This window comes from Ceratotherium simum, chromosome 9 (genome assembly GCF_057802395.1).
Source record: "Ceratotherium simum simum isolate JZ-2026a chromosome 9, ASM5780239v1, whole genome shotgun sequence".
NCBI classification, from domain to species: Eukaryota; Metazoa; Chordata; class Mammalia; order Perissodactyla; family Rhinocerotidae; genus Ceratotherium; species Ceratotherium simum.
Genome location: NC_141908.1, coordinates 38,246,384 through 38,252,383, shown reverse-complemented (window position 1 = coordinate 38,252,383; position 6,000 = coordinate 38,246,384).

Here is a 6,000-nt window from a genome sequence, read left to right as displayed (position 1 = left end):
CTCTGAACCCCATTTTGAAGTAAAAGATTTAGATTTCTGGAAATCGTGAGGAGAAAGTCTGTGACCTATCTGATAGTCTTTTCCTGTTTGTTGGTGTTTTCCTGTAACAAATTAGATATATCTACATAAAATTATGAATTTCTCAAAGATAAGAATATTATCCTTGCAACCTACTATGTACAGCACCTAGAACAACGTCACACTAGGACAGAACACATGCTCTATAGCTAATAATAGTCAGCTAGATGACAGACATGCATACCAAGCCTAGATGTTTCTGCTTGCAGAGGACTGACCCAGCTGATAGGCATCACAGGAAATGTTAACATTTCTCCACATCTCAATAGTTTGACTGAAACCTCTGTGAGTTTTGCCATATCCCATACCATCTATTGAAGTATTTATTTAATAATTTTCTTAAATCAACTGAACGGTGTTATTTAAATACCTTAAAAACAGTATAATCAGTGTTACTTGCCACAAAGCAAAGTAACCATGAAAACAAACACAATACAAAACAGTATGATTGATTTGAAAATTAAAATATAAAATGAAATTAATAATAAATATAATCAGCCTACTTCTCACCTAAAGGTAAGTTTATCAATAAAAATAATGAAGCTATCATTTGTATAATAGTATAAAGTGACACTTGGCTAGATGATACTTAGTAGAAGAAAAAACTTAGGTTCCATATTAGTAAGATGATTGAATTTTTTTTCGTTTTGAGGCTAACTAGGAATGAAGATTCCACCTCACACATGTGTCTACCGAGAAAGTGCGAGATATTTTATCCCACTTCTCTGATAGGTTTAGATACTGAGAACTAATTACTAACCATATTGATATGTGATTCTTTTTCAATACAATCACATTCCAAGAAACCATATGAAGCAATCTCGGAGACCTGTTCTTTTGAATCTGTCCTATTCATGGACTGGTGTGAACAAGCATTTCTTATCCACTCACTTTTACCATCTGGTTGGGAAAAATATGCACGAACATCTTTTATCAATTATTTCAAATATATCCTCATAATATCCACCATATTTCCAATCTTGGAGTCAACATTGATATTCCTCTCTCTCTCTTTCTCTCTCACTCTCTCTCTGCTCCATACCTCATACCCAAGCAATCAGAAATTTGAATGCTTTCTTTTAAAATAATATATGCAGAATCCAATCATTTCTCATTAGATCTACCACTACCTACCTGTTCTAAGTCACTATCGGATTCCCTAGAGACTCTTGTCTCAGCCTCTTAACTGGTCTCTTGGTTTGCAATCTTGCCTGCAGACTCTGACTACTTATTTTCCATATGGCAGTCTGCATTATTATTTTAAAATATAAGATCATATCACTGCTTTTCCCAAAACCCTAGTACACTTACAGTACAAGCCAAAGTCTTTGTAGTGGTCTACAAAGCCCTATTGAATCTTATTTGTCCCATTATCTCCCCCCCTTATTCTCAATCAAAATAAGTTCCTGGAGGCCAGGGATTTTTGTGTTCACTCTCTATCACCTGAGCCTAAACAGTTTTTGATGTGTGTACAATAAATATTTGCTGAATGTATGAGTATGTTTTCAGTGAACTCTTATAGGAATTCCTAACCAGGTCTGACAGTTGAGAGAATCTAATACCTGATAGCTCCAGTGTTCCCCTCATTGCCTCTGTGATTCAGGTGGTCTTTTTTTTTTTTTTCAATTTTATTTATTTATTTTTTTCCCCCAAAGCCCCAGTAGATAGTTGTATGTCATAGTTGCACATCCTTCTAGTTGCTGTATGTGGGACGCAGCCTCAACATGGCCAGAGAAGCAGTGCGGCGGTCCGCGCCCGGGATCCGAACCCGGGCCACCAGCAGCGGAGCACGCACACTTACCCGCTAAGCCACGGGGCCGCCCCCTCAGGTGGTCTTTTAAGAGAATACTGATGTAAGAAGCACGCATTGTAAGAACAATTTTTTTTTCTTTTTTTTGTGAGGAAGATGAGCGCTGAGCTAACATCGCTAACCCTTCTCTTTTTGCTGAGGAAGATTGGCCCTGGGATAATGTCTGTGCCCATCTTCCTCTACTTTGTATGCGGGATGCCTGCCACAGCATGGCTTGATAAGTGGTGTGTAGGCCTGCACCTGGGATCCGAACCTGAGAACCCCAGACCATGGAAGTGGAGCGCATGAACTTAACCACTATGCCACCAGGCCGGCCGCTGTAAGAATAAATTTCTTTTTTTTTTGGTGAGGAGGACTAGCCCTGAGCTAACATCCAATGCCAATCCTCTTTTTTGTTGAGGAAGAGTGGCCCTGGGCTAACATCCTTGCCCATATTCCTCTACTTTATATGCGGGACGCTGCCACAGCATGGCTTGACAAGCAGTGTGTCAGTGCACGCCCGGGATCCAAACCTGCTAACCCCGGGCCGCTGAAGTGGAGCGTGCGCACTTAACCGCTGCGCCACCGGCCGGCCCCCGAGAATAACTTTAATTGTTCAAATAAACATATAGATGTGCAAGATACATTCATATGTCAGTTATAAGCAGGTGTATGATTTTTCAAGTTGGAAGTTTTATTTGGAAAACCTTGAAGTTCTTCTCATGCTATGTATAGTCAAATGATGACTTCTTAATTCACAAACTTATATTCACTTTCTTCTCACAAAACCAAGAAAAAAAATTGAGAATCCAATGGCTTGAACCTAAAGGGACTGACAAATCAAACCCTTTCACCAATTACTTCTTCTAACTCTTGAAGACATATAAAGCAACTCAAGATTTTCCTGCATATATAACAATCAGATTTTATTTTCTAAGTTTGGAGGTATGAATTGAAAAGAATGCAGGAATAAATATATAAATTCAAGGTACTAGCAATTGGAATCATCTGCATGATCAGTATTTCTGAACAGTTACTAGCAGAAGGTTTGTGGTATTGGTAATTCCTGGGTCTATGTAAACAGGATTATCATGATGCTACTTTATCTTCATCCTAAAGCAATACTATATATGAAGCTATAGGTTTGATATGTCAGTTATTTTTTTTCTATTACATTAAATTATACACATAACTACTAATGTAAAATAAATCTCTTCATAGCCTAAAATCATCTAGATTGCCACCAATTTCAATTGTACCACATCCTGGGAAACACTGTCTAGGGCAGCACCATCCCATGGAAATATATCACAAGACACAAATGTGAGCCACATATGTAATTTTAAATTGCTAGTGGTCACATTCAGAAAAGTGAAAAGATACAGGTGAAATTAATTTTGATAATATATTTTATATAATCCAATATATCAAAAATATTATCATTTCAACATGTCATCAATATAAAAACTATAAGTGAAATATTTTACTTTATTTAATACTAAGTCTTTGAAATTCAATGTATATTTTATACTTATAGCACATTTCTATTTCTTATCACCAAATACCACATCCTGGAAATTTTTCCATTAAAATTTAAGCCTAGTGTCCCTAATCAGACTATGGTTACAAATGAGGACAGTGGACATTCATATCTATATTTTTTGTCTTGCTAGCCATTCCTTGGCATCCTGCCTCCCAAGCTATCCTGGGAATAGCCAGAGCATATCACATGTATTTTTAAACAAATCTCATATTCTTACCCTTTGGCTTCCTCAGTCATGCCTGCTGCCAAATCTGTTGAGAGAGGGGGCACCTTGAGACCACTTCACTGCTCTCCTGGGGTTCCTGGTCTCATCCACCACCCAAATGAGCTGGGTAGCTCGATGACCAACATGTTGCTGTGGCCAGAGGTGAGAGCAGGGGATTCAGAATGGCTATCTATCTATCTATCTATCTATCTATCTACCTGTCTACCTATCTATCATTTATCTATCTATCCATCTATCTATTGTAAAGCAATAAAGTTGATTCTAATTGCTTCAATGTATCCATTGGCGCTAAGGAGATTTGGGACAATTTCTTGACGTTTCCCTGTTTTAAAATATGTCCTATGAGTTAATATGGGAAAAATTACCACAAATTCATAATTTTAAGAAAAAAAAGTTTGCTGTGGGCCCTGCCCTGTGTCATAGTGGTTAAGTTCGGCACATTCTGCTTCAGCAGTCTGGGTTTGCAGGTTTGGATACCCGGAGCGGGCCTACACCACTCGTCAGCCATGCTGAAGCCACGACTCACATACAAAATAGAGGAAGATTGGCACAGATGTTAGCTCAGGGCTAATCTTCCTCGAGCAAAAAGAGGATTGGCAACAGATGTTAGCTCAGGGTGATTCTTCCTCAGCAAAAAAAAATATTGCCATTTATAAGAACTGCATTGCAAGAAGGAAGAGTGAAATCACTCAACAGCCAAGGCTGGGCAACTCCAAGTCCACTTCCTTAGTGTACCAAATGCAAGCCTTTTTTTGTGCATGAGTACCATTAATACATCTTCCAAGAATTGCCTTGCAGTCAAGAGGGAGTATAATACACTCATTATTCTCAGGAAAAAAGAGAAGACCCATGACATCTTGGTAAGAAGAAGAGCTCTCATGACATTTAGCAGGGATGAGGAAGGTGGACTCCTTTGAAGTTCATTAATTTATAATTTAATTTAACTACTAATGTAACTGTAGTTGAAAGAGGCAAAATAATTTGTTCAATGACAATTGGGATCTGAGTGAGAGTCACAGCATTTGTTCAGGGGAATAAAACTTTGAAGATCTCTGAAAATCTATAAAGTGGTCATAATTTTTGTCCAGGGGAATGAAACACTAAGAATCTTTTTGGTAGTTGGATTTTAATGTTTAGAATAAATGACATGAATTTCCATTGATTATGAAAGCTGTTCTATTCTAAACTGCACATTCAATGATATACTGATGAAGAAAAATCTTCACTTGCTCACACATAAGTTCAATGAAGATGTCCAATACAAGCTGGCCTCACTCTAAGGACTCCACTCTACTTGTAATTTCCTAAAAGTAAATTTACCTGAGTACTGATGTCAAAAATACAACTCTATCAATGTCACCTTTATGTCAGCAAACAGATTAAATGCTTCTAATATCCAGCCTAATGACATTCTGTAAGGTCTAGATCACGTTTGTGATAGTATATTTGATACAGTTGTAAACCTTGGAAGAATACGCCTGCCTAAGAGAATAGCTTTTTTTCCTAGTCTTAAACATGTTACAGTTGCCAGTGTAAATCACTTGTCAGTCTATGGCAAAAGTAACAGTGTTTTAATCTGAAAAAGGGGAGAAATAAAGTACAGATAATCTTTTTGGCCATTTTCTTGGCACCATCACACATTGGAGACTGACAGGTCCTTCACTTGAGTGACAGGTGTCCTTTGAAATGCCTGTGAATCAGTATCTGTACAGACTGTTGAAATGCATATTTCCATCCTTATCGTAAAGGGATGGATGGGCAAGATAGGTGCTGTTAACATTGCAAATAGCTCCAGAATTATTCATTGTCAGCTCCAGGCAAAGAATAGGCGGAAAGTTTTATTATTCACCGTGCACAATAGCAGGATGCTTAATGATTCTCAGTTACCTTGGCAGAATTGTCTGTCGACTTCAGGCACTAGCAGTGGGTGACACAGGTCTGGCCAAATGTTAGAGCAAGATCATACATTCTGGTCCCATTTTAATTTCTAATACATTAATCTTTCCCTCCCAGATGCACAATGAATATTCCATAGACTCTTGTTTGTCAGAAGCTGTCTGGCTTTCATCTATTCAGGTGGTTTCATTGACTGTGAAAGCGTGCTTCAAAGGCCTGATCAGTCAATGACAACTGTCTCACAATAGCATTGAGTAATGCTTCCCTTTTTTCTTTTCAGGCATCTGATAGACAACTTTGACACCTGATCTCTGGGGACCTTATGGAGTCACTCAGAGTTCTTAAGAGACTTCCCTTACTTTATCATTCCAGAAAGAATTGTCACAGGTGAATGTATCACACTTTTTCAGGAGCTGAACCTGACCCTTGAATCCATCTCATTTGCACTGCAGGTTTCACAATGAATTA